This window comes from Lissotriton helveticus, chromosome 4_1, assembly GCF_964261635.1.
Source record: "Lissotriton helveticus chromosome 4_1, aLisHel1.1, whole genome shotgun sequence".
Taxonomy (NCBI): domain Eukaryota; kingdom Metazoa; phylum Chordata; class Amphibia; order Caudata; family Salamandridae; genus Lissotriton; species Lissotriton helveticus.
The window spans coordinates 1707005029-1707027606 of record NC_136063.1 but is presented as its reverse complement, the minus strand read 5'-3'; the positions used below and the strand labels follow the sequence as shown (position 1 = coordinate 1707027606).

General features: G+C 44.1%; 1 protein-coding gene across 1 annotated transcript in view; it reads left to right on the top strand.

Moving 5' to 3' along the window:
• GABRA3 (gamma-aminobutyric acid type A receptor subunit alpha3) overlaps positions 1-22578 on the top strand; it is a 1474619-nt gene that overhangs the window by 1237024 nt on the left and 215017 nt on the right. The window lies entirely within an intron of this gene.

Below are 22578 nucleotides of genomic sequence, written 5' to 3'. Positions count from 1 at the left end.
TTCGCACGGATTTGCGTATTTTCGCCACATCCGCGAGAGTTCGCGGATTGCGGATTTGCCGAAAATCCGAAAAATCCGCGAGCGGAACGGATTTCGCGCCCATGCTTAGAGTGAAATCCCTACCACGTTGTCTAGAATCATTAAAGGTGTTTGAGTGTAGCGTCGGCAAATTTGGAGATGGAGAAGTGAAAGATGGAGGCTGATCACAAGAAGAAGATTGGGTTTCCATATCATTGGATTTGATGTCATCCAAAAATTGCTGGAGAAGTGCAGGATCATAGAAATCTTTGGATTCTCCATTTCTAGTGATAAGGAAACGTGCAGGCTCAAACAACCCATATTTGATGTCCATTTGACGCAACTGAGGCCGCATGGAGAGAAACGCCTTCCTTCGTTCGTTCATTTCTTTTGAAAAGTCTGCAGCCATATGAATGGTATGGCCTTGAAAGAGAATAGAACCATGTGAACGGGCCATTAACAAAATTTGTCGAGTTTGTTCATGTCGAAGAAAACAAGCAATAATTGGTCTGGGCCGTGCAGAAGCATTTGAACGCGGAGGACCAAGTCTGTGAGCAAGTTGAATCTCAAGAGGAGGAGCAAAGAAAATACCAGTCTGAATAGGAAGAGTCTCATAGAAAAATAACTTCATGTCCTGTTTTTCAATGTTTTCTGGAAAACCAAAAAAGCGGACATTATCCCTACGACTGCGGTCTTCCAAATTAATGAGTTTGCTATACAAAAAAGGAGGTCTTGATCTGAACTCTGAACAGTATCCAGTCGACTCTCCATATCCAATATTTTAAAATCAATGTTGTCAATCCTTGTATGAAAAGTGGTGAGTTCTGCTCTAATGGACTTAGTTTCTGCAGCCAATGATGTCATGGTGATGTCTAGCCCCTCTAATCGTCGATTGACCCCAGAAAGTTCCTGCAAGATGCGTTGCATAGTATCAGATAATGCCTTGTCACTCTGAGGTGGTACAGCTTGGGATGTAGGAGGCGATGTGGATACATTACTTTTCACTGGCAAAGTAGGAGTTTGCTTCACCACTTCAGTAAAAAGTGGTTGTTTAGGTGCCCTGCTACCATTCCTATTGCTAGACATTGTAGCACATAGCTGCACAGGTGGTCTACAAAAGCGGATTGATGGAATATAAGAATATGAAGCAATAATGAAACCAATGGGGCATCAAATAACAAAGTAGAAGGTGAAAAACAGGTTCTAGGCTAATAATAATGGAACATATGCAACAAATTAGTGACCTCTATATGTTGTATACTGATAATTCATCAAAATGAAAAAGCACTATAGTATTGTCACAGAAACAACGAATATTGTTATACAAAACAGGTGCAATACAAGAGTTGAAAACAGTGTGCGCCAAAAGAACACCATAAGCAAAGCAGTTTCATGATAATGATGAGAGCAGCAAAAGACTGGTAAAAATATGAAAACAATTTTCAAAGTACTAAGGCCTATACATGCTGAAAAAGTGTGTCTCTAGAAAATGTGAAGGCGTCACATGAGAGAACGGAAGCACATTCCACTCAGAACTGCACAGAACATTTCTGAATAAAAGCAATTATCATGAAATATGAGCATATAGCAATGGTATAGAAAATATTGACTTTAAGTAAGATTTGAACATACTCCAAAACTATATGTGGTACAGAGTCATCATGACGAGACAACCTGAGGTAACAAAAGTGTTGGAAAAACGATAAATAGGATGGAGTTAATATGTCCTGTATCAAATGTCATGTAAGGCAGCAAAATGAAGTGCGCAAAATTCAGATTGAAAAAGCCAAGGAGCAAAAATAAAGAAAAACATAAATTCCTGCAGAGAAAACTTCATGCGTCATTAAGGCAGTGAAAGTCCCTATTCCAGTGTATTCCTCAAAGGACTCCGCCAAAAACGCTGAAGAAAAATCTCTCCTTAGTGTATCTGGAGAGGGCGCCGTGTATTAGGAATGCACACAATGTCAGGCAAAGCTAATAACTCTTTCACAGAAGCGTGGCCTCGTTTCTTGAGGGGGTGCGGCCTAAAACATGAAGAAGCATGGCCCTGGATTAGGGAGAGGCGCGGCCTGCTCTGTGAGGAGGCGCGGCTTCAGTGACGTACGAATCCCGAGGCGCGAACAGAGGGAGCGGCCTATCTCACCGTCATGCCGGGAAATAGGAGGTGTTGCCGCTGGCCACCAAGGAAGACCACCAATGCGGGCTACATGGTCTTCGGCAGCAGCGGAGCACGAAGAGGAGGATCCAGGCATCCAGGTAAGTGAGGAGAGCTCGTTAGGGGTCTGTCCCTCAGCGGAGCTCAATCCTCAGGCGGCCATCTTCCTGCTTGGCCAGACCACGCCCCCTCCAATTGATTTTCATGGGAGCATATGTTCACTGAAATATTCACTGATAAAAACAAAGGTTTTAGTGGTGTTATAGTTAGCTGGAAAATGTAGGAATAACCGCTGCACTCCAAGGTAATACCAAAGCTTGGTGGTAACACAAAGTTAAATATTTCTTAGGTACTCTGAGAGATCACCTTCTGGTTCCATAAGGTGCGAAAGAACTAGCAACAAAAGGAAGTCTTACAGGGGTAAGAACTATCTCAGAGGACTCTTGGTGCACAAAAAGTGCGTAGAAACAAATTAATTGAAATGGACGTAATCGTGTCTCCAAATCTTTTCAATAAAGTTTAATTGTCAAAGTACTTCAAAAGTATCCCAGAAAACATATTGACTTCATATGTTGTTCATTTCGACTTTACACAAAGGAAAAGACGTATAGTCCATGTGACATTCTTCTCAAGGTAACTTAACGCGGCCTGCTCTGTGAGGAGGCGCGGCTTCAATGACGTACGAATCCCGAGGCGCGAACAGAGGGAGCGGCCTACCTCACCGTCATGCCGGGAAATAGGAGGTGTTGCCGCTGGCCGCCAAGGAAGACCACCAATGCGGGCTACATGGTCTTCGGCAGCAGCGGAGCACGAAGAGGAGGATCCAGGCATCCAGGTAAGTGAGGAGAGCTGGTTAGGGGTCTGTCCCTCAGCGGAGCTTAATCCTCAGGCCGCCATCCTCCTGCTTGGCCAGACCACGCCCCCTCCAATTGATTTTCATGGGAGCATATGTTCACTGAAATATTCACTGATAAAAACAAAGGTTTTAGTGGTGTTATAGTTAGCTGGACATTTCACTCGTACAAAACCATTGAAATTCCTCCGTTATAGGTAGTTGTACTAACTATACCTTGTGCAACATCACTGATGACATCACTGATGACATCTCAAATGACATCACTGATGAGATCACGGATGAGATCATCCACGTGACAATCTGTTACACCTTATCATACACTAGTATAACCTTTCATCACTCACTATAAAATAAGAGTAGCATCTTTAAAAGAATGACACAACAAAACAACTTCCTAAAAATAAACTCAATGATTTGTAGATCTACACCCACATCTAAACACTTACCTATAGATTCACTCATACATGCTGACAAACATCAATACAACACCGGGGGCTAGTTGGCCCCCAGGGACCCCCAGTATTCAAGGGAAATTTGTTACCCATCTGCCCCATCTGGGCACCCCGGGACACTGCAGGACCCGGCCCTGGAGGGTGGCAGTCCCCAGGGCCCTCGAGGGATCCAGAAGGGGGGCCGTGTGGCCCCCCTCCCACCCCTTCAGAGCCCCAGAGTGTGGTGGTCCCCGGAGCTGGGGGGGGGGTCTGTCATGGACCACCCTACATATTTAGAGCCCCGGTGAGGTGGCGTTCCGCGGGGCATGTGGGGGTGCTTGTGCCCCCACACAGGGTATTTTATAAAACAAAGCCCCAGGGTGGCCGTCCACGGGGCTTTTACAAAAGAATGGCGGGGGACCGCCACCCCCGGGGCCTGAGAGCCCCCTGCAACACATCTAAAGAAGCCCTGGGGTGTGGCAGTCCCCAGGGCTGGGGGGCCTGTGAGCCCCCACCTAATTTCAATTAGCCCCGGGGAGTGACGGTCCCTGGGGCTGGGGGGCCTGAGAGCCACCCACCTAATTTCAATTAGCCCAGAGGGTGGCAGGCCCTCGAGGCTAGGGGGCCTGAGAGCCCCCCACACAATTGAAAAAAGCCCCGGGGGTGGTAGTCCCCGGGGCTGGGGAGCCCCTCTGGGCCCCCTTACATATATACATATATATTACAGATTTGGCCCCCGGGGGTCAATTACCAAAGAAGCAAGGGAACCCATGATTCAGATTTTTTTTATCTGCAAGATCCGAGCCTCCTGCGTGGATTTTGCCAATTTTTTTTTAAAACAGTTTTTTGGGGCCTTGGGGGTCCTTATGGGAGGGTTTTTCTACCCTGCCCCCTTTCGCGTTTTGCACATTTTTAATTTAGGTTTCTTGTGCCTTGGTTCTACCAAGGCACAAGATGGCTGCCAACACTTCCTGATTTGGAGTCTTGACACCCAATTAGCATGCAGCTTATCCACGGCAGGGTGCACGGATCCTGCACGGCCATAGAGATATATGTACTTTTAAATGTAATTTTCTCAGAAACTACTGAATGGATTTACACCATTTAAGCAAAAGGCAAGAGTCTGAACTAAGCACTACCTCTTTGCCAAATTTGGTGTAATTCCGATCAGCAGTTCGGGCTGTAGCCACAATGAACGGTTCCTTTGGAAAACTGCATGGGAAAAACATGTTTTGGGACCCCTTTCTTCTCGGCCCCTGCTTCACGAATCACCCCAAGACTTTCAGGATAGAAGCAGACCGGAGCGCCCCACCAGTTTAGCAAATTTCCCAAATATTCGTCAACCAGCGCCAAAGTTATTCCAAATAGAATGTTGCAGATTTCCCATGGAAAATAGGTTGTAATTATAACTACCTACAGGCGACCGCCAGTAGGTCATATATATATATATATATATATATATATATATATATATATATATATATATATATATATATGACCTACTGGCGGTCGCCAGTAGGTATATATAGTTAGGATTTTTTCTCTATGGGTTTTTTGAAAATTCTATGTCTAATAACTTTGGCGTTTGTGGACGGAATTGGCTGAAATTTTCTGGAAAATGGCACATTTTGTTTCTGAGCAGCCCCTGAAAATTGGGGGGGGTTCGTCCAGGGGGGGTCGAGAAAAAAGGGGGGTCCCAAAACGTGTTTTTAACATAGAGTTTTCCATAGGGCGGTTGGCCTCACTTTTAGCCCGAACGGCTGAATGGATTTGCACGAAACTTGGCAAAATTGTAGGGACTGGTAGCCCGATGTGCCTTTTGTAGGTCTCAATATATGTGCTACAGTGGATTTTGAGAAATTAACGTTTAAAAAAAGATATATATCTGTAACAGCGGACCGGGCAGCGCTCCAGGACGCGTACTTTTCGCGCAACGGAGCTTTGTGAAGCGAAGCTGATTGGTTCTCCGGCGTCTGTCAACATTCCAAACAGTCCGTAGCGGCCGCCATCTTGTCTCTCGGTAGGATCGAGAGACAAGAGGAGGCCAAAGCGAAGGGGCAAATGACCATAAGGGGGAATAGTAGATCCTCGCTGACCCCCTAGGTTTGATGTGGAGGTTTTAAAAGGGCCCCGCGGGGCAAAAAAAAAATAATAATAATAATCGAACGGCTGAATGGATTTGCACGAAACTTGGCAAAATTGTAGGGACTGGTAGCCCGATGTGCCTTTGCTAGGTCTCAATATATGTGCTTCAGTGGATTTTGAGAAATTAACGTTCAAAAAAAGATATATATCTGTAACAGCGCACCGCTTCGCGTACTTTTCGCGTTACGGAGCTTTGCGAAGCGAAGCTGATTGGCTCTCCGGTGTCTGTAAACATTCCAAACAGTCCGTAGCGGCCGCCATCTTGTCTCTCGGTAGGATCGAGAGACAAGAGGAGGCCAAAGCGAAGGGGCAAATGACCATAAGGGGGCATAGTAGATCCTCGCTGACCCCCTAGGTTTGATGTGGAGGTTTTAAAAGGGCCCCGCGGGGCAAAAAAAAAAAATAATAATAATTATCGAACGGCTGAATGGATTTGCACGAAACTTGGTAAAATATTAGGGACTGGTAGCCCGATGTGCCTTTGCTAGGTCTCAATATATGTGCTTCAGTGCATTTTGAGAAATTAACGTTCAAAAACAAGATATATATCTGTAACAGCGCTCCGCTTCGCGGAGATAAAATTATATCTGTATTACCTAGCTGTTGCTAACACCAGTTAGCGACGGCTAGTAGGAGATAGCGACCATCTTGGGCCCCACTTTGCATGTGAGTGATATTTATCACTAATGACATGCAAAGTGGGCATGCCAAGATGTTAGCGACTGGAAACAGTCGCTAACATCGCTATCTCCTATTATCAACTTTTGGAAATATTCGAGATAAGCGCGAATATCTCCAAAAAGTAACAGCTGCCCTGAGCAGTTCTTAGCCATGTTATCCAATGGGAGGTGGATAACATGGCTAAGAGCATTAGCTCGGTAATGCATGAATATCGCTGAGTTTTCAGCGATATTAATGCATTGCGGTCGTTTTTTATCGTATTTGCGATAAACCTTGATAATAGCAAGGTTTATCTGCGATAATTTCTGACGGTAAAAAAATCTTTGCAATGCATCGTTAGGGATAAATATCGCTTAACTTTGGTAATATGCCCCAACGTCTGTTAACGTTCGATTCGAAGGAAATCAGGAAGTGTTGAAAAACATTGTCTGCGCCATCTTGTCTTTTTTCAAATGCCACACTTTTGTCGTGCACGGCAGCCATTTTAGATGCCTTGACCAGACCCACTCTGTGCACGCTGTCGATCCTTAGCATGGCTCCCCACCCTCGCAAGCATCTCACCCAGGCAGTGGTCACCCCCGCTCTCTGTCTTATGCATGGGTAATAAACCTCCCCCCATCTGCGCTGCTCTTCCCTGAGAATCACACCCTGTGCCCGCCCGACACCTCCCTTTCGCCCTATTCACTACCGCACCCTCTGACACTCCTTTTCCTCTGTGTCCGATTGTCCAGGCCGGTCCTAGGCTATTAGCTAGCCCTGCAGATGTAGTTTATGGCCACAGCTGTAAAGAATCACCCCTCTTCAAAGGAGTTATAGTAGATCAAGGCCCACACTCGATGAGATCCGTCACAGCAGAAGCGTTGCTATTATCTGAAAACCATCCTGTATTGTGATTGGGGAGGGGACCGAGCGTGAAGCGGAAGATTCCAGGGATGACTCTTTGTACATCAAAGTTTTTACAATTATGTGTCACATTAAAAATATATAGCACTCCGACAAAGTAGTAAGATTATAAAACTTTAATAATTTATAAATATATACAAGAAAACAAAAATAGTAATAACATATAAACATTTTTAGGGAAAAACAACGAAGCAGCGGTCGGCTGTGCGAATAGTCCCAACGCAGCACAACGTCCAGATTTCCGGCGTGGGGCGTCGCGCGGGGTGGGTCATCAGTAGCAAACTGTTGTGCGAATAGTTCCAAGGCAGCAGAACGCGCCGAAATCTAGATGACACGAAAGTGATGTCTAGTAAGTTGCCACCCAGCAAATAACGGCGTGGGGCGTCGCGGGGGGTGGGTCATCAGTAGCAAACTGTTGTGCGAATAGTTCCAAGGCAGCAGAACGATGGCACCAAGGTGATGTCCAGTAAGTTGCCGCACTGGTTTTGGTATCCTACAATGCTGCTCCGAATAACGGCGTGGGGCGCCCCGGGGGAGGCGGCGTGAACGGGCCTCTCCAGGTGGAGTGTCATCTGTTGTAGTGGGGCGCCCCTTTACCGTTTCAGTTGCCATTCCGTCCGTTTTTGGTCCACTGTGTCAAAAGCCGCAATTCAGCTGAGTTGCGCCCACTCTTGCGGTGCAGCGATAGGCGGCTGTCACAGGACTCTCAAAATGGCGGCAGGCTCTTTCCTTTTTGGGCCTGGTCCACTGAAATGGCCCTGGGACACCTTGGAAATCGGACGCTTGTCTGCTAGGTCTTGGACCCCATTCTCGAAAGCGTCCCCTCCGCCTTGAGAATTCATCAAAAGTTTTGGGGGCCCCGACTCCTGCAGGCTTCTGGTGGGGAGCGGCTGCCATGATTGCTCGCGGAATGACCACGACTGAGCTACGAGATGGTGGTGCTCTCATGCTGACGCCAGCTTCAGTCTGAAACATCCAGAAACAAGGTGGGGCTTTCATCGTTTGGGAAAAAAAAAAGTTTTCATCCAATGAAAAGTGTTGTTTTTAGGTCATATGATCAAGCCTTCCATCATTAGGAAACCAAAAGTAAAATGAACCAATGAAAAGTTTTATAAACAAGTCACATGACCTGTTATGCGGCATAGGGTATAAAATGCGGAGAAAATACGTTGGCACCGAGGTGGTGTCCAGCAAGTTGCAGCACTGGTGTGGCCATCCTACAATGCTGAAAGTCGGCGTGGGGCGCCCCGTTGGCCTGTGAGTTTGCGTCAGTAGCGGACCGATGTGCGAATAGGCCGAAGGCAGCACAACGCGCCAAGATCCGGATGGCACCGAGGTGGTGTCTAGTAAGTTGTCGCACTTCTGTGGCCATCCTACAATGTTGAAAGTCGGCGTGGGGCGCCCCGTTGGCCTGTGAGATGGCGTCAGTAGCGGACCGATGTGCGAATGGGGCCAAAGGCAGCGCAACAATATTTTCTGATTTGAAGACACCACAAGGCGCTGAGATGCCAAGATCCGGATGGCACCGAGGTGGTGTCTAGCAAGTTGTGGCACTGGTGTGGCCATCGTACAATGGTAAAAGTCGGCGTGGGGCGCCCTGTTGGCCTGTGAGATGGTGTCAGTAGCGGACTGATGTGCGAATGGGGCCAAAGGCAGCGCAACAATATTTTCTGACTGACACCACAAGGCGCTGAGATGCCAAGATCCGGATGGCACCGAGGTGATGTCTAAGTTGCGGACTGATGTGCGAATGGGGCCAAAGGCAGCGTAACAATATTTTTTGTATGGAAGATACCACTAGGCGTTGAGATGCCAAGATTCGGATGGCACCGAGGTGATGTCTAGCAAGTTGCTGTACTGGTGTGGTCATCCTACAATGCTGAAACTCGGCGTGGGTCGCCCCATTAGCCTGTGAGATGGCGTCAGTAGCGGACCGATGTGCGAATAGGCCGAAGGCAGCACAACGCGCCAAGATCCGGATGTCACCGTGGTGGTTTCATAGTTGAGAGGCACTTCATCTGCAGTGGGGCGCCGAGATCCGGATGGCACCGAGGTGATGTCTAGCAAGTTGCTGTACTGGTGTGGTCATTCTACAATGCTGAAAGTCGGCGTGGGGCGCCCCATTAGCCTGTGAGATGGCGTCAGTAGCGGACTGATGTGCGAATGGGGCCAAAGGCAGCGCAACAATATTTTCTGAAGAGAAGACACCAAAAGGTGCTGACATTCCAAGATCCGGATGGCACCGAGGTGGTGTCTAGCAAGCTATGCAGTTGAGTTGTGTGCGCACTTGCGGCGAATAGGTCGAAGGCAGCATAACAATGTTTTCTGAATAGAAGACACCACAAGGCGTTGAGATTCGGTTACCACCGAGGTGATGTCTAGCAAGTTGCCGCACTGGTGTGGCCATCCTACATTACTGCTCCGAATAACGGCGTGGGGTGCCCGAAGGGGGGGGGAGCCGGCGTGAATGGGCCTTCCTAGGTGGAGGCTCGTCTGCTGTAGTGGGGCGCCCCTTTACCGTTTCAGTTGCCATTCAGCTGAGTTTCGGCTGCTCTTGATGCTACAGCGACAGGCGGCTGCAAGAGGACTCTCAAAATGGCGGCCTGTTCTTTGGATTGGGGCCTGGTCCACTAAAATGGCCCTGGGACACCTTAGAACTCGGACGCTCGATTTTTTTTTCCTTTCCTGTACATGCAAAAAAAGGTAAATGCCCGGTACGTTACACGCTTCATCTGCCACGATGAACTCTCCAGAGGAACCGAAAAAAAATATAGTTGTGGTAACTATACCATGCATCGTCATATGGAGAGGTGGCACCAATTAATTATAGTGCTGCATAAAAGAGAGATTTGGAGGAGAACCCCTGACCTGCTAGTACATTCATCAAAGAAGTGGCACTGAGAGCTTCAGAGGCAAGGGAAACGGTCCCAAATATTTAGAAGAACTTTGGAAAGATTAAAATGACATGTTTAGATTGTGGCAAATTAATTTCATGTGGACAGATGAGTGTTACTCTAATAAATACAGCATATGAACATCATCATAGTCGATGGTTGGTAGAGACATTTTGACTATATCCTGGACCTGCCCGTCCTCGCCCAAAATGGCGCCGGAATAAATGGGACTCGTAACTCCTTGTTGTGTACTGGTTGCAGAACCTTGAAATCACGAGATACGTATGCAGTTTTGAAGCACATGGCGGGCGGGGACGAGAATTGATTGAATATTTCGACATCCCTATTGATATTAAGTTCTGATGTGTTATTGATTACTGTACTGTTGAAAGTTCGAATTAACGTCACCCATGGTACTTGCCCGCAAATATATATCTAGATAATTTTATTGTAAGTGGCCCTGTCGTATTTTAATTATAAAATGTACATCCACCGACTCCGTAACTGTTAGACACCTTAGTTCTTGCAACCTAATGGCCCGCCCGTTACGTTCCTCTACAGTGAAAATGTCTATTCATCATATACGATTACAGTTTGCTCCGTGGCAGGCCCACGTGGTTATAGGCTCGTATTTGTATAATGAAATTTTCACAATAAAGGTTTTTAAAAGAAAACATGGTAGTAGTATATACATTGGTAAAGTTTTTAATAATAGTGACTGTTTTAGAATCATTAAAAGGCAAGTGAAAGAAAGCAGACCAATTACATGAAGGGTAAAAGGTATAATACGAAGGAACGCAGTAAAGATAAATGGTCAAGGGCTGTTGTGTTTTCTATTCCTGCAACATAAAGTGATCGATAAGAATCTCATATTCAGGCGTATCGGCGACTAAGACAGCAGGTCGACCCTCTTTTGCTCAACGGCTCCGTCATGGGACGAAGAAACGCTCTTTTTCTCGAAAAAATAATATATTTTACTTGCAGGACAGTTGTAAAATTTCCGGGAAAGTACATTAGCCTGGAACATTATAACATATATTTAAGAAAAAATAATGTTCGGAAGTAATGAAAAGCGTAATTTTTAGGTCATATGACCAAGCCTTTCATCATTACAATAAGAAAAGTAAAATGAACCAATGAAAAGTTTTATTAACAAGTCACATGACTTGTTATGCTTACGTTACGCGCTGCGCGCCCCGGATGACTTCCGGATGCGCTAACGCGGCGCGTCATATGACGCATTACGCGACAACGCAGGTACAGAATATAGTCAAAATGTCTCCACCAACCAGCGGTCGGAACACAACCCCTTTCAGCAGGCTAAATAGTTCTGTTAAATGACAACAGAAGGGACAGGCAACAAGAACCATCAGTCAAAGAGGGGAGGGCTAGTTCTTCTCTACCGGGTTACATTGGGGCGCTACCGGAACTGATCGAATTGGTAGTCTACAGTGTTTCTGGATGTTTCAGACTGAAGCTGGGGTTAGCATGAGAGCAGCACCATTTCGTAGCTCCGTCGTGGCCATTCCGCAACCAATCATGGCAGCCGCTCTTTATCGTTGTTTTGGGCGGGGTGGGTGGCGGAGCCGAGCTGTTTTGCAGCCATCATTGTGTGGAGTTCAGTTCATCTCACTAGTTTTGTATTTGTCATGAGGGGTTGTTCCTAATGTTTCTATTTTAGCGAGGTCAAAAAGAGATCCCATTAGTGGCCTACTGATTTTGCTCGATTCCTTTTCTTTTTTTTTTACACGATTTTTCGTTATCTGCAAAGACTAAACAGAGTATTGCGACTCTGTGTTTGTTTGTAAATAGAGAATGAACCAAAGAGAACTAATTCTAAAACAGTAAATACTTGGATAACAATCAATCAAATGGAGAGAGAAGCAGGCACGACGGATTACAACGGGGGCAAAGGCCTGCGTTAACTACCTTTCACTATCTGCAAAGAGAGAGTACTCCTAATAGAAATGAGGGGGGGGGGGGGCACCATTCAAAGCAGATCAGTGTGCATAAACACGAAAATGTTTTCACTTACCACGTACTTGACATTCGACAGCTTATGATATTTGCTATTAAAAAACCATTGAAATTCACTGAAAAAACATAGGTTATAGACCATATATAGTTAGGAATTAGCATTTACAAAACCTTGAAAATTCACTGAAAAAACCATAGGTTATAGACCATATATAGTTAGGAATTAGCATTTAAAAAACCTTATTTTACTCACACAAAACCATTGAAATTCCATATATAGTTAGTTGCACTAACTATATATCGCGCACCCGCAATCCACTGCTGATCATGTCACATATTACATCATTCATGACATGGTCAGTGACATCACTGATGACATCACTGATGACATCTCAAATGACATCACTGATGACATCACTGATGACATCTCAAATGACATCACTGATGACATCACTGATGACATCTCAAATGACATCACTGATGACATCTCATTTGACATTACTGATCACATCACTGATGACATCATTCATGTGATAATACGATGAACCTCTTCAGACTCTAATATAACCTTAGATACACTCAGTGTAAACAGACACTCATAGACTGTCACTCATCCATGGAGTTACTCAGACACTTAGTCAGTCATGCAAAGAATCAATCACACCTCCATTTCCTCAACTATACAGTTATACACACCTTACTTATTCAAACATATACTAAAACATATTTACTCACTTATACAATCCTGGATACAAGTTCACAATGATCCATACAGCCACTCACACATTCACTGGCTCTTATGCACAGTTATTTATATATGTCAACTCTCACATGTACTGTGTTTTAGATATGTACTTACTTTGACATGTAGCACTGAGATATCCATTCACTCACCAATACACTCATGCACACAGTCAACCGCCCATACAGCTGTTTCCACATGCACTTTTGAACCCATACATCTAGTCAATCAACTGCTCACACATCTATGCAGAGAGTCATACACCTCCCAGCCACCCAGACACACACTCAGTCTCCCATACAAATGCTTGGGCAACCACCAATCAATAACCCATACAGTTAATCATATAGCTAATGATCAACACATGCAGCAGTTTACAGAACAACAGACATAATGATGCACAAATTAAGACAGTTTAGTCACTAACCAATGCACTCAGTGAGACACATTTAATCAGTCACTCATACAGTCAGCCATGCCCCTACTAAATCCTTCATCAAGACACTTATACATCCACTCATTCTTCAATATGTAAGACATATTTTAACTTTACAGAATTATACAGTCACTGGATGTAGTCATCAGTGATGTCATCAGTGATGTCATTTGAGATGTCATCAGTGATGTCATCAGTGATGTCACTGACCATGTCATGAATGATGTAATATGTGACATGATCAGCAGTGGATTGCGGGTGCGCGATATATAGTTAGTGCAACTAACTATATATGGAATTTCAATGGTTTTGTGTGAGTAAAATAAGGTTTTTTAAATGCTAATTCCTAACTATATATGGACTTTCACGTTTTGCGCGTTTATTTGGCACAAGATGGCTGCCAACACTTCCTGGTTTCGAGTGTTGACAGACAGTTGACAGCCAATCAGCATGCAGCTCGTGCTCGTATTGGTACACTTCACCGTACGCTTACAGTACGCGTATGGTATTTTTCGCGTTTCTTTTGCTGCTTTCTTGTGCCTTGGTTCTACCGAGGCACAAGATGGCTGCCAACACTTCCTGGTTTGGAGTGTTGACAGACCGTTGACAGCAAATGAGCATGCAGATCGTACGCGTACGCGTACGGTAAGCGCCTATAGATATATCTATGATTTTACTTTTGATTTTCTCAGGAACTACTGAGGGATTTACACCATTTAACAATAAAGGTATTCTGCGCACTGAACTCTACCTTTTTGCCAAATTTGGTGTAATTCCGTTCAGCTGTTCAGGCTGGAGCCCTGGCTAAAGTTCCTATGGAAAATTGCATGGGGAGAACACGTTATGGGACCCTGTTTTTCTCGGCCCCCGCTTGACGGATCAACTGTCAGGGAAGGAGCGGAGCAGGTCATCTTCTTGGAGAATTTCGCGAAGATTCGTCCACAGGCGCCAAAGTTATTCTAAATAGAATGTTGCAGATTCCCTATGGAAACTATGTCCGAACTATAACTACCTACTGGCGACCGCCAGTAGGTAATACATATTTAATCTTTATAGAAACAAACATTAACTGGATGATGTCATCAGTGATGACATTTGAGATGTCATCAGTGATGTCACTGACCATGTCATGAATGGTGTAATATGTGACATCATCAGCAGTGCATTGCGGGGGCACGAGTTAAAGTTAGCTGAACTAACAATAACAGGGGAATTTCTATGGTTTTGTGCGAGTGGTGAAATGTCCAACTAACTATAACATATCTGAAACTTATGTTTTTTTCAGTGAATTTCTAAGGTTTTTTAAATGCTAATTTCTAACTATAACATGCCTCAAACCTATGTTTTTTTCAGTGAATATATATATATATATATATATATATATATATATATATATATATATATATATATATTACCTACTGGCGGTCGCCAGTAGGTATATATAGTTAGGATTTTTTCTCTATGGGTTTTTTGAAAATTCTATGTCTAATAACTTTGGCGTTTGTGGACGGAATTGGCTGAAATTTTCAGGAAAATGGCACATTTTGTTACTGAGCAGCCCTTGAAAATTTGGGGGGGGTTCGTCAAGGGGGGGCTGAGAAAAAAGGGGGGTCCCAAAACGTGTTTTGAACATTGAGTTTTCCATAGGGCGGTTGGCCTCACTTTTAGCCCGAACGGCTGAATGGATTTGCACGAAACTTGGCAAAATTGTAGGGACTGGTAGCCCGATGTGCCTTTTGTAGGTCTCAATATATGTGCTACAGTGGATTTTGAGAAATTAACGTTTAAAAAAAGATATATATCTGTAACAGCGGACCGGACAGCGCTCCAGGACGCGTACTTTTCGCGCAACGGAGCTTTGTGAAGCGAAGCTGATTGGTTCTCCGGCGTCTGTCAACATTCCAAACAGTCCGTAGCGGCCGCCATCTTGTCTCTCGGTAGGATCGAGAGACAAGAGGAGGCCAAAGCGAAGGGGCAAATGACCATAAGGGGGAATAGTAGATCCTCGCTGACCCCCTACGTTTGATGTGGAGGTTTTAAAAGGGCCCCGCGGGGCAAAAAAATAAAAAATAATAATAATCGAACGGCTGAATGGATTTGCACGAAACTTGGCAAAATATTAGGGACTGGTAGCCCGATGTGCCTTTGCTAGGTCTCAATATATGTGCTCCAGTGGATTTTGAGAAATTAACGTTCAAAAAAAGATATATATCTGTAACAGCGCTCCGCTTCGCGTACTTTTTGCGTTACAGAGCTTTGCGAAGCTGATTGGTTCTCCGGCGTCTGTCAACATTCCAAACAGTCCGTAGCGGCCGCCATCTTGTCTCTCGGTAGGATTGAGAGACAAGAGGAGGCCAAAGCGAAGGGGGAAATGACCATAAGGGGGCATAGTAGATCCTTCCTGACCTCTTAGGTTTGATGTACCATTTTGCCAAGTTTGGTGTAATTCCGTTCAGCCATTCAGGCTGTAGACGTATGTAAATGTCCTATGGAAAATTGCATGGGGAAAACACATTTGAAAGTGTTGAAATTTAGAACCAATTAAAATGTTAGTTTGGTTTTGTATTTGTGTGTGATGAAAGTTAATTGGTTATGTATATATTTCAAATGAGAGGAAACCACAGCCATTTTGTGATACTACTGTCTGAGGTACATTTGTGAGGAATTTTTGGTGGTGAATTTCTGGTGTTTGATTTACACAGTACTAACACTTCTCCTACTTTTAAAAAGGTGAGTTGTTAATTTGTAAGGGGAACTATGTTGTACACTTGAAGATAATTTGAAAAATGTTTTCTGTTATTTATTTGCAGTCCTTCTGTTATACTAAATACTTGATAAAGTTAGTTTTATATTATGTATTACTAAAAACGATAAATGAAAGTGATTATTTTTTTCTGCAATTTACAGCAAGCAATTTCAAAATAAAATGGCTCACAATGAAGAGACCGTGGCAATTTCTTTTGAATTGTCCACTACATTGATTGAAATTGAGAGCACCAATAATGAAATATTGTCACAAGGAGGAGATGACTTGTATGATTCCATTAGATTGATTGAAATGGACAGCACCAGTAATGAAATATTGGCACAAGGAGATGACTTGAATGATTCCACTACATTGATTGAAATTGAGAGCACCAATAATGAAATATTGTCACAAGGAGGAGATGACTTGTATGATTCCATTAGATTGATTGAAATGGACAGCACCAATAATGAAATATTGTGACAAGGAGGAGATGACTTGAATGATTCCACTACATTGATTGAAATTGAGAGCACCAATAATGAAATATTGTCACGAGGAGATGACTTGAATGATTCCACTACATTGATTGAAATTGACAGCACCAATAATGAAATATTGTCACAAGGAGGAGATGACTTGAATGATTTTTTTGATCAATCTCTTGATGGCGAATTTATCGAATGTTTGGAGACCATAGAGTTACAAGAATCATCATTGCAGACTTTTCATGAGGACATTGCTGATGAGGACATGTTACTAGTTCTTTCAAATTTAGAAAATTCTGAAGAATAAATTTATATTTAGAAATCAAAAATTGTTTGAGACATTATTCATTTTTATTTTTAATTTATGAGGTTGTAGCGAAGTGATTGTAGTATAAAATGAGACTTATAGTATAGAGTGCAACATTTTTATGTTACATGGTAAGTTTACTCATATTTACTTCCCTTCTGCCACTATATTATCTCCAATGTGTATTTGACATCTCTTCTTCATCTCCGGCCTCCTTTCTCTCACTATGTCTCCGATGCATCTTATCGCTGCTATTTTGTGTAATTACAGAAGAGAGTAAAATAAAATAGTTCGGAACGTGAAAAGGGGGCAAAGTAGAGTACTCCTCACCCCCTAGGCCTTTTTAGGCGGTCCCAAAAGGATCAGTTTCTGCTTTCCTGAGAGATTATGGTATGAGTTCCATATACCACAATAACTTGCATTACAACATGCAAGATATCTATCTCCTTTTGGAGATATTCGCGCTAAGCGCGAATATCTCCAAAAAGTAACACCTGCCCTGAGCAGTTCTTAGCCATGCTATCCAATGGGAGGTGGATAACATGGCTAAGAGCATTAGCTCGGTAATGCATGAATATCGCTGAGTTTTTAGCGATATTGATGCATTGCGGCCGTTTATTATCGCATTTGCGATAAACCTTGATAATAGCAAGGTTTATCTTCGATAATTTCTGACGATGCTTAGCGGTAAAAAATTTGTTGGTAAGCATCGTTAGCGATAAATATCGCTTAACTTTGGTAATATGCCCCAACGTCTGTTAACGTTCGATTCGAAGGAAATGAGGAAGTGTTGAAAAACATTGTTTGCGCCATCTTGCCTTTTTTGAAATGCCACACTTTTGTGGTGCACGGCAGCCATTTTAGATGTCTTGACCAGACCCACTCTCTGCACGCTGTCGATTCGTAGCATGGCTCCTCACCCTCGCAAGCATCTTCCCCAGGCACTGGTCACCCCCGCTCTCTGTCTTATGCATGGGCAATAAACCTCCCCCCATCTGCGCTGCTCTTCCCTGAAAATCACACTCTGTGCCCGCCCGACACCTCCCTTTCGCCCTATTCACTACCGCAGCCTCTGACACTCCTCTTCCTCTGTGTCCGATTGTCCAGGCTATCAGCTAGCCCTGCAGATGTAGTTTATGGCCCCAGCTGTAAAGAATCACCCCTCTTCAAAGGAGTTATAGTAGATCAAGGCCCACACCCGATGAGATCCGTCACACCACACGCGTTCCTACTATCTGAAAACCATCCTGTATTGTGATTGGGGAGGGGACTGAGCCTGAAGCGGAAGATTCCAGGAATGACTCTTGGTACATCAAAGTTTTTACAATTATGTGTCACATAAAAAATATGTAACACTCCAACAAAGTAGTAGGAATATAAAACTTTAATAACATATAAATATATACAACAAAACAAAAACAGTAAAAACATTTAAACAACGAAGAGACCGTGGCAATTTCTTTTGAATTATCCAATAGATTTATTGAAATTGACAGCACCAATAATGAAATATTCTTGTCAGTAGCGGTCTGTTGTGCGAATAGTTACAAGGCAGCAGAACGCGCTGAAATCTAGATGGCACGAAAGTGATGTCTAGTAAGTTGCCGCCCAGCAAATAACGGCGTGGGGCGCCGCGGGGGTGAGTGAGTCCAGTAGGCACCACAGCTATTCTTACCGGCATCGCAGAATTACTGCTGGGGACAATGCCTGTGCTGTAGCAGGGTCACAGCAGAAACAAAAAGGATTTTGTTGAAGATGTTGTTGGTTTTAAATTTGAAAACAGTTCTGGTGTCAACTGCTATGCTAATGTAGTGGTTAATGTTTTGTTTTCTCTAGAAAATGTAAAAGAGGGGGAGGCAGTCCAAAGTTCCGTTAAAAGGGCAAAGGAAAGGATCGGTGGTTTGAACTATCAGTGAAAAAGGGGAGGGGGTGCAACAATTTTTCCTACCGGGTCACACTGTGCTTTCACCGGAACTGAGGTCTGCAGGATTCTAGTAATTCAAAGTGAGGCTGGCGCCAGCATGGGAGCGCCGACGTCCCGCGGATACAGTTTCGTCACTCCACGGGCGATCATGGCAGTCATTCCCCATCGGGGGTCGGAGATTCCCGCGGCTCCTCTAGAATTTTCAAGGTCGTGGAGGACTACGGTGGTGGAGTCAAGCAGTGACCGGGCCATTTCTTTATGCTGGGCCCGCTCTTGCCAGGTCGACCGCCATTTTGAGAGTTCGGTAGCTACTGGCGATCGCGGGGTCAAATGAGCGGACGGCTCCACCCTGCCGGGCGAGACGTTGCAGCATGGCCACAGTGGAAGAACCCTTTTCCGGGCGCCTGGAGCGCTGAGGGTGCAGCTGGGAAGCCTCCACCTGGGGAGGCGGGAGAGGCCTGTTCACACCGTCTCTCCCTCCCAGTGCACCCCACGGCGTCTCGCTTGAGATTTGTTATGGCCGGACCAGGCGATGAGGACGAGGGGGGGGGGGGTCGGAGGCATGTGCAAGAAATCCCCCCCCAGTGTTGTCGCAGCCATTATTCAAGAAAGAAGAAGTGTCCCGTCCGTCTTTGGGCCGGGCTTCCGGTAGATGTCGGCCGGACGCCCCTGGCTCTGGCCCCATGAACGGGTTTCTTGGTTTATCGGCTGCAGCCGGATCCCGTCGTCCTCGGCCCCCCGACCGTTGGTGGCCGGACCGGAAGAGCATGTGGCGGGAGTACCTGCAACTCTCAAGGCCCACCGCGGCCGGACTGGGAGAGAGACGGGAGGGTCGAGGAGACATTCCCCCCCCCCCCCTGCAACTGTTCAGCGTTGTAAAGGCAATCCCCTGGCCGGGTCCCGCTGGCCTCGGCCTCTCCTCCGGCTACACCCTACGTTAGGATCTCCTGGCCGAGGCGTGGCAGCAGGACCTGCCTTATATGGGCTGCTCCCGGCTGGGCGTAGCCGCAACCCTGCCCCACCTTGGAAGTTTCCAGAGTGGGGGCGGATGTTCTACTGACTTGCATTTTCCCTAGTCTATCGATTTTTTTGGCGTGGCAGGCGGTGGGACAGCGAGGGGTGATTTGGTTTCTCTTACTGTTTTTCTGGTCTCTCACCACTGGCATATTTTAACGTTTTCTTGTTTCTAGGACATTAATAGGTTTTATCATTACGTTATGTTATCGTTTCTTTGTTCGTTGTTTAATAAAAGTTCATGTTCATCAGTGGCCTACTGATTTTCGTTTTCCTATTCTTTTCTTTCCAGGTTGTTTCATGCTAAAGTTTCTGTTAACAGGATACAGTGATCACTTCGTTATTATTGCATATGTCCTTTTCACTAGGGGTGCTCTCTGGTCGGGCCAGATAACGTATCTCTAGTAAATGGTCCGGGTGAAACAGGTGCATCAATCAGTGGGGAGTAGATAGGCATGACAGATTACAACGGGGGAGAAAGGTCCGCATTACGTACCCTTTCACTACTTGCAAAGATTTTCCTACGTTTATTTGCAAACAGGGAATACCTCCAAAAAGAACTAATTCCCAAACAGTCAATGTTCGGACAATCAATCAATCAATGAGGAATGAAATAAGTACGACGTGTTAAAGGCTTGCGTTACCTACCCTTCACTATCTGCAAAGGGAGAGAGAATATTCCTATTCTTCCTCGTTTGCAGGCAGAGAAGATCCTTAAGAGAACCAACTTCGAACAATTCAATGCTCGATTGAAACAATCAACAAGGGGTACTGTGAACACAAATGAACGCCGCTTATGTACATACGCATTGCTATTTTCAACAGGTTGTTCCTAATGTTTCTATTTTAGCGAGGTCAAAAAGAGATCCCATTAGTGGCCTACTGATTTTGTTCGATTCCTTTTGTTTTTTTACACGATTTTTCGCTATCTGCAAAGACTAAACAGAGTATTGCGACTCTGTGCTTGTTTGTAAATAGAGAATGAACCAAAGAGAACAATCAATCAAATGGAGAGAGAAGCAGGCACGACGGATGAAAAAGGGGGCAAAGGGCTGCGTTAACTACCCTTCACTATCTGCAAAGAGAGAGTACTCCTAATAGAAATGAGGGGTGGGGGGCAGCATTCAAAGCAGATCAGTGTGCATAAACATGAAAATGTTTTTACTTACCACGTACTTGACATTCGACAGCTTATGATATTTGCTATTAAAAAACCATTGAAATTCACTGAAAAACCATAGGTTATAGACCATATATAGTTAGGAATTAGCATTTACAAAACCTTGAAAATTCACTGAAAAAACCATAGGTTATAGACCAGATATAGTTAGGAATTAGCATTTACAAAACCTTGAAAATTCACTGCAAAAACCATAGGTTAGAGACCATATATAGTTAGCTGGACATTTTATTGACATAAAACCAATGAAACTCCATATATAGTTAGTTGCACTAACTATATATCGCGCACCCGCAATCCACTGCTGATGATGTCACATATTACATCATTCATGACATGGTCAGTGACATCACTGATGACATCACTGATGACATCTCAAATGACATCACTGATGACATCACTGATGACATCTCATTTGACATCAATGACCACATCACTGATGATATCATTCATGTGACAATACAATGCATCTCCTCACATTTTAATATAACCTCTGTTTCACCCAGTGTTAAAAAGAGTATAATTTTTGAAACCATTGACACACCAATACTAGTTACTACATACGCACTCACTGATTGCTACGTCTGCACACACCTTCACTCATTCACCCATACAATCATTCATACATACAATCACTCATCTTTACAACACTATCATATGCACTCATACACCTATACAGACACTCACAGTCTGCCACTCATCCATGGAGTTACTCACACACCTAGTCAGTCCTGTAAGGAATCAATGAGACTTCCATTTTCTTGTCTATACAGTTAAACATAGAGCACCTTACATTTTCAAACATATACTAACACATACTTACCTTCTTATACAATCATTGATACAAGTACAGATTGATCTGCACAGAGTCACACACCTCCCAGCTAGCCACACACACACTCAGTCTCCCATACAAATACTTGGGCAATCAATCAATAACCCATATAGTTACTCATATAGCTACTGATCAACACATGCAGCAGTTTACAGAACAACAGACATAATGATGCACAAATTAAGACAGTTTAGTCACTAACCCATGCACTCAGTGAGACACATTTAATCACTCAATCATACAGTCAGTCATGCACCTACTAAATCCTTCGTCCAGACACTTACACATCCACTCATTCTTCAATATGTAAGACATATTTAAACTTTATAGAAACAAAAAATCACTGGATGTTGTTATCAGTGATGTCATCAGTGATGTCATTTGAGATGTCATCAGTGATGTCATCAGTGATGTCACTGACCATGTCATGAATGATGTAATATGTGACATCATCAGCAGTGGATTGCGGGTGCGCGATATATAGTTAGTGCAACTAACTATATATGGAATTTCATTGGTTTTATGTCAATAAAATGTCCAGCTAACTATATATGGTCTCTAACCTATGGTTTTTGCAGTGAATTTTCAAGGTTTTGTAAATGCTAATTCCTAACTATATATGGTCTATAACCTATGGTTTTTTCAGTGAATATATATATATATTACCTACTGGCGGTCGCCAGTAGGTATATATAGTTAGGATTTTTTCTCTATGGGATTTTTGAAAATTCTATGTCTAATAACTTTGGCGTTTGTGGACGGAATTGGCTGAAATTTTCAGGAAAATTGAACATTTTGTTTCTGAGCAGCCACTGAAAATTTTGGGGGGGGTTCGTCAAGGGGGGG